This window comes from Callithrix jacchus, chromosome 15 (genome assembly GCF_049354715.1).
Source record: "Callithrix jacchus isolate 240 chromosome 15, calJac240_pri, whole genome shotgun sequence".
NCBI lineage: Eukaryota > Metazoa > Chordata > Mammalia > Primates > Cebidae > Callithrix > Callithrix jacchus.
This window is the reverse complement of record NC_133516.1, coordinates 5,619,450-5,631,815: the sequence shown is the minus strand read 5'-3', so window position 1 is coordinate 5,631,815 and position 12,366 is coordinate 5,619,450. Positions and strand designations below refer to the sequence as shown.

Genomic DNA, 12,366 nt, shown 5'->3' with positions numbered 1-12,366 from the left:
TTTAAGGCTCTTGATTCCAGAAGCCCTACGGGCACCTCGCTTGATCAGTGCTATGCAGGAGGGTGGGGCCATGCCAGCAGAGGCCCACCCTGTGTCACTCTGTGCCCGCTCCCTGCACAGCCAGCCAGGACTCCCACCTCTCTAGGAGGGGACAGCTGCCCCAGCTCCATAGAGTTGCATGCTGCCTACATGGGGCCTCTGGACGGCAGGGGAGTCAGGGCCCACCCAACTCCCCACCCAGGTCTGATCAGTGTCTGGTCACAGCAGCCAAGGTGGCAAAATGTCGGCTTCTGGAGGAGAGTGGCTCCCATCCCTAGAGGTACGTCCTCTGGTCAAACAGGGCTCACCACCCATCATCTATGATCTTCCATCCTGTGAGGGACAAAAACAGGGACACTAGTTAGAGCTGAAGGCCTGGTTTCCAATCCCATCTCTGCCCTCTGATGGGCTGTGCAATCCTGAGCAATGTGCTAGTCCTCTCTGGGCCTCAGTTTTCCTCATCCGAAAAGGGGTGGGAGAGTAACAGTAGCCACATCACTTATGTTGTGGGAGTTAAATGCGATCGTATTTGTAAATGGAGCCCAGCATATGGAAAGGGCTGTGTGAGTGTAGGATTTTTTTAGGGCACAAACTCTGGAGTCAGACAGACCTTGCCTTATATACCAGCACATCCTCTCTCTCTCTCTCTCTGTCTCTCTCTCTGTCTCTCTCTCTCTCTCTGTCTCTCTCTCTCTCTCTGTCTCTCTCTCTCTCCCCCCTTTCTTTTTTTCTTTTGAGACACAGTTTTGCTCTGTTACCCAGACTGGAGTGCAGTGGCTTGATCTTGGCTCACTGCAACCTTCGCCTCCTAGGTTCAAGCCATTCTCCTGCCCCAGCCTCCCGAGTAGCTGGGAATACAGGCTTACACCACCACGCCTGGCTAATGTTTGTATTTTTAGTGGAAACGGGGTTTTTCCATGTTAGCCAGGCTGGTCTCAAACTCCTGACCTCAAGTGATCCCCTCGCCTCAGCCTCCCAAAGTGCTGGGATTACAGGCATGAGCCACCATGCCTGGCCAACACATCCACTCTCCAGCATGTGGCTGGACTCTCTGAGCATAACTTCCATGTTCTATGCAATGTGCAAAGTAATAGATGCCCAGGGTGATCACAAGAACCGAGTGATATCACATACACAAAGCGTGTGGCCGGTGCCTGTGCCACTCAATAAATGGTAGTTATCAGATATCAGCTCCACTGTCCTCCAGCTGTGTGACCCTGGGAAAATTACTTCCTCTCTCTGAGTCTCCGTTCCCTCACCTATAAAATGAAAAGGAATCCACTCCTATGGGATTATTTTGGTGTATAAAGAGCTGTTGGTGCTGGACGCAGTGGCTCACACCTGTAATCCCAGCACTATGGGAGGCTGAGGTGGGCAGATCACCTGAGGTCAGGAGTTCAAGACCAGCCTGGCTAACATGTCAAAATCCCCTCTCTACTAAAAACACAAAAAATCAGCCAGGTGTGGTGGCACATGCCTGTAGTCCCAGCTCCTCCAGAGGCTGAGGCAGGAGAATTGCTTGAACCTGGGAAGTGGAGGCTGCAGTGAGCTGAGATCACGCCACTGTACTCTAGCCTGGGTGACAGATGAGACTGTCTCAAAAATAAATACATTAGTTAATTAAATAAAGTGCTACTAAATACAGAACATCTAGGCAGTGCCTGGTATGCAGTAGGTGCTCAATAAATCATAAATATTTTTATTATTTTAAAACTACAATGGCAAAAATAAAGAAAGGTGAGCCATTATTATTTGGGTCTACCTAACTGTAATCCACCCCTTCTACACACCCCACTTATTGCTTCCCCCCATGTGTGTCCCACCCTCACCTTTATCTTCCCCTGCCTCTCAATGGTAAATACCTACAGAACTTACCAAGTTCCATACTGTTCTAAGCAATTTATATGTAATAAGTCATTCAATCCCCATACAGTCCTGTGAGATGAAAACTATGATCATCCCCTCTCACAGATGGGAAAACTGAGGCTCAAAGAAGTTAGATAAGTAGCTCAAGATCATTCAGCTGCCAAGTAGCAGGAGCAGATTTCTAGCTCTACAATCCACATTTGTTTGTCTGTTTTGAGTTAGGGTCTCACTCTGTTGCCCAGGCTGGAGTACAGAGGTGTGATTATAGCTCACTGCAGCCTCTAACTCCTGGGCTCAAGTGATCCTCCTGCCTCAGCCTCCCAAGTAGCTGGTACAACAGACATGTGCCATCACACGACTAATTTTCATTTTTTTTTTGAGATAGAGTCTCGCTCTATCACCCAGGCTGGAGTGCAGGGGTGCCATCTCGGCTCACTGCAACCTCCACCTCCCGGATTTAAGTGATTCTCCTCCCTTAGCCTCCCATGTTGCTGGGATTACAGACACCTGCCACCATGCCTACCTAACTTTTGTAATTTTAGCAGAGACTAAATTTAGTAGCAATTACAGACACCTGCCACCACGTCCAGCTAATTTTTGTAATTTTCACCACGTTGGTCAGGCTGGTCTCTAACTCTTGACCTCAAGTGACCCACCCTCCTCAGCCTCCCAAAGTGCTGGGATTTCAGGTGTGAACCAGTGCACTTGGCCTAATTTTTGTATTTTCTGTAGAAACTAGGTCTCACCATGTTACCCAGGCTGGTCTTGAACTCCTGGACTCAAGTGAAATTTGTGCCACCACATACAGCCAGGAGTCCATGTTTTTAACAGCTCATTTGCCTGGCTGGGCCTGGCTATGCAGTAGGATGACTTGGGCCTGCCTCTCAGTGACCTGGTAGTCCGACACCTGTGTAGGTCCCATTGAGGATGCGCGTGTGCCCATACTCCTTTACATGCATGGCACTTGGGAAGACAGCAAAGGGCATCAGCTGCTCCTCAAAGCCCTAGGGGGGAGAACTGGTCAGGCCCATGGCAGGTGGAGGACCCACAGGGAAGCAGAAATGACCTGCCTGCCCAAGACCCTGCTGCCCTCAAGGAAGACAGTCAGTTAAGACTTGGCCACCATAGAGGCTGGGGGTGGTGGCTCACATCTGTCAGCCCTTCACAAGCCTCACCTGGTAGTTGTAAATAAGTCATTCGTATGAGTGCTCATGGGCCCACAGCTGCAAGTCCACCCCTGAGACAGAGCAAGCCAGGATCAGACCTCTGAAGCAGGGAGAGGTGGGGTTGGGGTGTGGGTCCTGAGGGTTGCTCACCATGTTTGTGAAAAGATCCTCCCACAGCTTGCCTCGGAGGCCTTTGTGGACCTGGGCAGGGTGAATGAGCAGGTGAGGGTGACGCAGACCAATGCCCGCCTGGATCTCAGCACCTCCCTGATGCCTCCCGGGACTTCCCTGATGCCTCCCAGGGAGGGGCCTCACCTTGCTCTCATGCCATGTGCAGTCGTCCAGATCTGCGTTGGAGCAGTACATGGGCCAGTGCTCCATGGCGAAGATCCAGGGCTGGGCTGCCTGGTTCCTATTGGCTTTCTAGGGAGAAGGGCTCAGAGTGAGGGGCTGGGGGTCAGAGGTGGAGGGGGAGGTGGGGCCAGCTGAGGAATTAGCGGAGGAGGTCACTCTCCAGCCAGTAAAACTGCCTCTGTACCAGGTGGTGGTCTTGATGGAGAAGGAGATGATGTGGTCAGGACCCAGATCCCAGCTGGGGGAAGCAAAGGGCAGGGGTTAGGGCCGGGGCTCCGCTGCATCTCCTGTCCTTCCGGGCAGAGGGCCAGTGCTCTGGCACCCCCACATTTCCTGTACCACAGGCCCTCATTATCCCCCGGCATGCTGAAGTGAGCCTTGTAGTTAGAGAAGTTGCTAGAATAAGGAAGTATAAGGGATGGAGGCGAGGGACTGAATTTCATAGCCCTGCTCCTATGCACCACCCTGCCACTGTCAGGCCCTGAGTCTGGCTTCCAGCCCACCCCCACCTCTTGCTACCACAATTGAGATGTTGCAGCATGAGAGACTCAGGGGAGACACTAAGAAGAACAGGACTATTTTCATTGATCCAGCCCTCGTCCACAGCCATGGCCCTCGGTCCTCACTAGTGTTCTTCATGATTCCCAGGGCATGTCATGTACAGCAGGCTGGCAGCCACAGGTTCAATGAGCCACATGAACCTATCCCCGACACGGGCATTGTCCTGATCCATGTTGTAGGCAAAGGCTCCTGGGGGAGGGGGTGGAAGCATGATGAAGACCCAGACCGGTCTCTGTTTTCATTGGAATCGAAAGAGCCAGGTATGGTGGCTCACGCCTGTTAATCCCAGCACCTTGGGAGGCCAAGGCAGGAGTATCACTTAAGGCCAAGAATTCGACTCCCGGCCTCCCAAAGGGATTATAGGTGTGAGCCACTGTGCCTGGCCAAGATGCTTTGTTTTGTGTTTTTAGACGGAGTCTCCCTCTGCCACCCAGGCTGGAGAGCAGTGGTGTCATCTTGGCTCACTGCAACCTCCAGGGTTAGGCGATTCTCCTGCCTCAGCCTCCCAAGTAGCTGGGATTACAGACACCGCCTGGCTAATTTTTGTATTTTTAGCCAGGCTGGTCTCAAACTTCTGACCTCAAGTGATCCACCCACCTCAGCCTCCCAAAGTGCTAGAATTACAGGCATGAGCCACCACACCCGGCCCAAGGTGAGTATTATTATTATTCCCATTTCAGATGGGGAAACTGAGGCCCCAGGTCACACAGCTGGCTGGTGAAGATTTAGAAAACCGAGGGAGCCTGATTCCAGAGTCTGTACTTTGAAGCATACAATCCCCATTACCCATCTCATTCCCTTCCCCCTCTTAAATAACAACAGCAGCAATAATCATAATAATAACCAGCACCCTGCCAGGCAACAGGAACTCATGTAGTCATCAGAACAGTCCTTCAAAGTTGGAACCAGCTTTCTGTCTAATCAAAATACATGGGGAAAACCCTGCTCCTGGCAAGAGGGCCAGAGTCGAGATTTTAACCAGGGCAGGCTGGTTGACCACAGACACTGCCAGTCCCATCCCTTGTCCCTTCAGAGATGCACTGGCCCCAGCCCTGTCCCCTCCATGGTCCCAATGCCACCCCTACTTTGGGCTCCCCCTACCATCCCTCCACACACCTCCCACCAATCCTCCACTATCCTTCCACGCACCACACACCAACCCTCCACACACCCCCCACCATCCCTCTGTGCACCCCCATCAACCCTCCACACACCCCCCACCATCCCTCTGTGCACCCCCATCAACCCTCCACACACCCCCACCCTCCCTCCACTCACCCTCTATCAACCCTCCACACAGCCCCCACCATCCCTCTGCAGGCCCCTGTGGATGCGGATGCATCACCCACGTGGAGAACTGCATTGTATGTGCCCCACTGGGTGTCCCTGTGCAACCAGGGAAGGCCTTCAGGTTGTCAGCCCCCAGATCCCTAAACACAGCCAGATGGGGGCTCCAGTGGGCCCCATTCTTGAGGGCCCTGAAGTGGAACCCACAGCTCCAGCCCTGGGCATTGCCACAGCAATAAACTGAAGGGAGAGGAAAAGGTTGCAGTCAGCTTGGGCCCCCCAGGACCCTCCCTCCAACCCCCATCCTTCCTCCACTGGTGAAGGGGAGGAGATGGGGGTGACTAATGGGGGCTGGCCAATGCCCCTTCGGTCTGCCTTCCTGGCATCTTCCATTTTCCTCCTGGGATCTCATGCAATAGGCTTGCAGATAGGCAGAGCAGTTACCAGCCCAGCCTGAGCCACCAGCCAGTGGTAGCTTCTAGTCCAGATCCCACTCCTCTTCCCATCAACAGCTCAGCCCGGGGCCCCTCTCACCATACTGAACCCCCGGCAGCAGCTTGTGCAGTGTGACTTGGTGTATGTAGAGCTTCCTCTGGAGAATACCCCCGCCCACAAAGGGGACGAAGGTGCCCTGGGTGCGGAGGGGCAGGGGCCCTGATGGCTGCAACCCGAATTACACTTCAGAGCAGGTTGGGAACCATGTGGTCCAGGTGACAGTCATGGAGCCTGGCTCACCTGGGGAGAAAGGGACAGAGGGTGGAGGAGAGTGAAGCCTGGGGAGAGTGGGGGGGACTTGCAGAAAAAGTGAGGGGCATTGACAGTAACTGCTATTAAACACTTAGTAGTCAAGGACACAGGTTCTGAAACTGCCCAAGTTTAATCCCAGCTCTGCCTTTTCTTTTCTTTTCTTTTTTTGAGATGGAGTTTCACTCTTATTGCCCAGGCTGGAGTGCAGTGCTGTGATCTTGGCTCACTGCAACCTCAATCTCCTAGGCCCAAGCAATTCTCCTGCCTCAGCCTCTTGAGTAGCTGGGATTACAGATGCCTGGGTAATTTTTGTATTTTTAGTAGAGATGGAGTTTTACCATATTGGTCAGGCTGGTCTCGAACTCCTGACCTCAAGATCCACCCACCTCAGCCTCCTAACATGCTGGAATTACAGGTGTGAGCCATTGCACCCAGCCATTTTTTTTTGAGACAGGGTCTTTCTTTGTCACCCAGGCTGGAGTACAATGATGTGATCTCAGCTCGCTGCAACCTCTGCCTCCTGGGTTCAAACGTTTCTCCTGCCTCAGCCTCCTTGGTAGCTGGGATTACAGGCACCTGGCACCACATCCAGCTAATATTTGCATTTTCAGTAGAGACAAAGTTTTGTCATGTTGGCCAGGCTGGTCTTGAACTCCTGACCTCAGGTGATCCACCACCTTGGCCTCCCAAAGTGCTGGAATTACAGGTGTAATCAACTGCACCCAGCCACAGCTCCGCTGAGCTTTCCTGGGGCACATCACTTCAACTCTCTGAGCCTCAGTTTTCCTGTCTGCAAAATGGAAGAATAATAGTGTCCGCCCTATATGGTTGGTATGAAGCTTAGATGAACAAACAGAAGTAAAGCACGTGAAACAGTGCCTAGTACATTTAGGATTATGTGGGGGAATGAGTATTATTATTAATATCATTATTTACCATGTGCAGGCTTTGTGCCAACTGTTGTACACACTATATCATTTAAGGGTTGCCAGCTTGGGTGTCTGGAGGCCACAGGTGATCTAAAGGGAGACAAGGGCCAGCTGTAGACCCACCCTATCTCAAAGGGGCAGCCATCACTCAGATCTGGTGGTAGCCACCAAGCAAGCAGGAAATGAGCCCAGTACCAGCAAAGCTATTGACTTTTTTTCTTGGAGGTAGGGTCTTGCTCTGTTGCCCAGGCAGTGGTGCCATCATAGTTCACTGCAGCCTTGACCTCCTGGGCTCAAGCCATCTTCCCACCTCAGCCTCCCAAGTAGCTGGAACCACAGGCACATGCCACCACGCCCAGCTAAATTTTCTTATTTTTTTGAGGTGGAGTATTGCTCCATTGCCCAGGCTTGAGTGCAATGGTGCAATCTTGGCTCACGGCCACCTCTGTGAGATGTTCCGGCTCTGTGTCCTCACCCAAATCTCACCTTGAATTGTACTCCCATAATTCCCACATGTTGTGGGAGGGACCAGTGGGAGATCATTTGAACATGGGGGCAGTTTCCCCCATACTGTTCTCATGGTAGTGAATAAGTCTAGTGAGATCTGATGGATTTATCAGGGGTTTCCACGTTTGCTTCTTCCTCATTTTCTCTTGCTGCCACCATGTAAGTAATGCCTTTCACTTCACCAGCTGGGCATGGTGGTTCATGCCTGTAATTCCAGCACTTTGGGAGGCCAAGGTGGGTGGATCACCTCAGGTCAGGAGTTCGAGACCAGCCTGGCCAACATGGTAAGACCTCATGTCTACTAAAAATAGAAAAATTAGCCCAGCATGGTGGTGAGTGCCTGTAATTCCAGCTACTCAGGAGGCTGGGGCAGGAGAATCACTTGAACCCAGGAGGCAGAGGTTGCAGTGAGCTGAGACCATGACATTTCACTCCAGCCTGGGTGACAGAGCAAGATTCCATCTCAAAAAAATTAAAAAAAATAAATAAAAATAAAGTACTTAATATTCCTAAGTCTCAGTTTCCTCATCTGTAAAATAGGGAGAATAAAATATTTATTAAAGAAAAAAAAAAGAGAGATGCCTTTCACCAGCTGTGTGTGGTGGCTCACACCTGTAAACCCAGCAAATTAGGAGGCCAAGATGGGCAAATCACAAGGTTAGGAGATTGAGACAATTTTGGCCAACATGGTGAAACCCCGTCTCTACTAAAAAGACAAAAATTAGCTGGGAGTGGTGGAACACACCTATAGTCCCAGCTACTTGGGAGTCTGAGGCAGAATTGCTTGAACCTGGGAGGCAGAGGTTGCAGTGAGCCAGAATTGTGCCACTGCAGTCCAGCCTGGCAACAGAGCGAGACTCTGTCAAAAAAAAAAAGAGAGAGAGAGAAAGAGAGAGAGAGAGAGAGAGAAGAAAGAAAGAAAGAAAAAAAAGAAAAAAGAGAGAGAGAAATAAATGCCTTTCCCCTCCTACCATGATGCTGAGGCCTCCCCAGCCATGTGGAACTGTAAATCTAATTAAACCTCTTGTTCTTCCCAGTCTCATGTATGTCTTTGTCAGCAGCGTGAAAATGGACTAATACAGTAAATTGGTACCAGTAGAGTAAGGTGTTGCTGAAAAGATACCTGAAAATGAGGAAGCGACTTTGGAACTGGGTAACACACAGAGGTTAAAACAGTTTGGATGGCTCAGAAGAAGAAAGGGAAACGTGGGAACATTTGGAACTTCCTAGAGACTTGTTGAATGGCTTTGACAAAAATACTGATAATGATATGGACAGTGAAATCCAGGCAAAGGGGGTCTCAGGTGGACATGAGGAACTTGTTGGGAACTGGAGCAAAGGTGACTCTTGTTATATTTCAGCAAAGAGACTGGTGCCATTTTGCCTTTACCCTAGAGATTTGTGGAACTTTGAACTTGAGAGAGATGATTTAGGGTATCTGGAAGAAGAACTTTCTAATCAGCAAAGCATTCAAGAGGTGCTGTTAACAGCATCCATTTTTTTTTAGACAGATTCCCACTCTGTTGCCCAGGCTGGAATGCAGTGGTGCCATCTTGGCTCACTGCAACCTGCACCACCCAGGTTCAAGCAATTCTCCTGTCTCAGCCTTCTGTGTAGCTGGGATACAGGCATGTGTCACCATGCCCGGCTAATCTTTGTATTTTTAGTAGAGACAGGGTTTCTCCATGTTGGTCAGGCTGGTCTTGAACTCCTGACCTCAGGTGATCTGCCCGCCTCAGCCTCCCAGAGTGCTGGGATTACAGGCATGAGCCACCATGCCTGGCCTGAAGGCATTCAGTTTTAAAAGGGAAGCAGAGCATAGAAGTTCAGGAAATTTGCAGCCTGGCGATGGGATAGAAAATAAAATCGCATTTTCTGAGAAGAAATTCAAGCTGGCTGCAGATATTTGCATAAGTAACGAGGAGGTGAATTTTTTTTTGAGTGAAAATTCAAAAAAAGAAGAAAGGAAAATGTGCTCCTGGGACTAGCGAGCACCCCCACCCTGTCCCACCCCACCCCACCCCTATGCACTGCAACCCAGGCCCACTGGGAGGAAACCAGTCTGGGACAGACCCTGGGGGACTGTGAGCACCAGCCTCACTGCTCTGTGCCTCAGTTTCCCCACCTCCCAGGGAGAGGAACTGAAGACACAGGCGGCCCTGTGCAGTGGCTCACACCTGTAACTCCAGCACTTTGGGAGGCCGAGGCAGGCGGATTACCTGAAGTCAGGAGTTCGAGACCATCCTGGCCGACATGGAGAAACCTCATCTCACAGATGCGTGGTGGCATGCATCTGTAGTCCCAGCTACTCAGGAGGCTGAGGCAGGAGATCCTCTTGAACCTGGGAGGCAGAGGTTGCAGTGAGCTGAGATCATGCTGTTGTATTCCAGCCTGGGTGAAAAAAGAAAAGAAAAGAAAAGAAGATATTCTTGACCAGTATATAATCTTACCTTCCTCAACTTCAATGGGTAAAATCCAAAGGTTTTAAGATACTCTGACCTTGAATTCACAATTTTCCAAATATGTGATTATCGGGATGGAGCCACTTGGAGAAAATTCCAGGATCCCAGTTACCCTGGCCAATGGCAGTATTGATACCCAAATGCAAGTGTGGGAAAGGCTGGGTGTGGTCACTCACACCTGTAATACCAGCACTTTTGGAGGCTGAGACAGGAGGCTCATTTTAGCCCAGGAGTTGGAGACCAGCCTGAGCGACATAGCAAGACTCCTGTCCTACAAAACTTTATTTATGTATTTATTTTGAGACAGAGTTTCACTCTGTTGCACAGGCTGGAGGGCAGTAGCATGATCTTGGCTCACTGCAACCTCTGCTCCCTGGGATCAAGTGATTCTCTTGTCTCACCTCCCAGGTACCTGGCATTACAGGCATCCACCACCATGCCCAGCTAATTTTTGTATTTTTAGTAGAGATGGGGTTTCCCTAGATTGGCCAGGCTGGCCTCCAACACCTGACTGCAAGTGATGCACTGGCCGTGGCCTCCCAAATTGCTGGGATCACAGGCATAAGCCACGGTGCCCAGCCTCAACAATTTAAATAATTAACCAAGTGTAGGGGTGCACCCCTGTGGTCCCAGACACTTAGAAGGTGGGAGGATCACTTGAGCCAGGAGGTGGAGGCTACAGTGAGCTATGATTGCACCACTGCCCTCCAGCTTGGGTGACACAGCAAAATCCTGTCTCAAAAGAAAAGAAAAACAGTGGCCAGGTGTGGTGGCTTATGCCTGTCATCCCAGCCTGTTCGGAGGCCAAGGCAGGCAGATCACCTGAGGTCAGGAGTTTGAGACCAGCCTGGCCAACAGGGAGAAACCCCGTCTCGACTAAAAGTACAAAATCAGCTACTCGGGAGGCTGAGGCAGGAGAATTGCTTGAACCCAGGAGGCGGAGGTTGCTGTGAGTCAAGATAGCGCCACTGCACTCTCACCTGGGGAAGAAGAGTGAAACTCGGTCTCATATGAAAAAGAAAAGAAAGAAAAAGAAAACAAACAAAGCAGTGGCAGAGACTCCATGATTCCCGTGAGCCTCGGAGGCGGGACCCCACAATGCCGAAGATTCCCTGCAGCTCCCAGAGGCCAAGACTCTGCAACCTGTAACCTGCGGGCCAGCATCCCCCAGCCAGGTAAGGAGGGCCCTTGTCCTCACCCCTTCCCTGCCTCTGTGGTTTCAGAGCCACTGCACCTTTAAAACCATGTGCTGGCCAGGCACGGTGGCTCAAGCCTGTAATCCTAGCACTTTGGGAGGCTGAGGCGGGTGGATCACGAGCTCAAGAGATCGAGACCATCCTGGTCAACAGTGGTGAAACCCTGTCTCTACTAAAAATACAAAAAATTAGCTGGCCATGGTGGTGCATGCCTGTAATCCATGCTACTCAGGAGGCTGAGGCAGGAGAACTGCCTGAACCCGGGAGGCGGAGGTTGCAGTGAGCCGAGATTGCGCCATTGCACTCCAGCCTGGGTAAGAAGAGCAAAACTCCGTCTCAAAAAAAAAAGACCACGTGCCAAAATTAGCAGCTCTGCTGTCATTAATATGCAAATATGCAAATCAGGAATTGATTAAGCCGCAGCCCCAGAGGAGGTTTCTGCAGCCATGGATTCTATTGTCTGTGAGGTTTGGTGGGGTGGGGATCCTGGTGGGGGGATCAGGGGTGTAGATCCTGAAAGGGAGAGTCCTTCCAGCTCCTGGGCTCCTTCCCCACCCCCTAGTACACACACAGCCCCTCCCAGCTGCCCTCCCCAGGACCAGTGGGTAGGTGTGACTGGGCCAGGTTCCCTGTGTAACCTGGGAATGTGTCTGGGGGCAGCCCTGGGAGGGACCCTCATGGCCCTTGGTCTGCCTGCTCCCTCAGCCAGGATTCCTCTGGTCTCTGTGGGCAGAGTTTCAAATGCCTGTAGGCGATTCCTTTGAAATTCTCCTTCCCCATCTGGCTGGAAGCCCCGAGGGGCTGAGACCTCTGCCCAGAAGGTCCCTGCAAACACCTGCACGTGGGAAGTGGAAATGCATTGGGTACAGGGTGTCCGGCCTGTGAGAGGGCTCCTGGGCTTCTCCCCAGGGGCAGAGACCTTAACGCAGGCTCAGAGGCACTGGCTGACCCAGGGGTGCAGGCAGCAGGGGGTGGGCGGGGTGGCAGCCCTGGAAGAGAGAATGTAGCAGCGTACCCATCCCCCATCAGGGCCCATCGGGGAGGCCCAGTGAGGAGGGGAGAGAGACAGACAGAGACAAAGAGATAGAGAGACACAGAGAGACAAAGAGCCAGACAGAAACAGAGATGGAGAGACAAAGAGATAGAGAGAGACACAGAGAGACAGATGCAGATAGAGACAGAGAGAGACACAGAGACATAGAGATATTGACAGAGACAGAGAGAATGAGACAAAAAGAAACAGACAAAAAGA

General features: G+C 51.4%; 1 pseudogene; it reads right to left on the bottom strand.

Annotated features, from left to right (window-relative positions):
• Positions 1 to 343: 343 nt before the first annotated feature.
• On the bottom strand, positions 344 to 12,133 carry LOC118151025 (acid phosphatase type 7-like; annotated as a pseudogene).
• Positions 12,134 to 12,366: the final 233 nt, after the last annotated feature.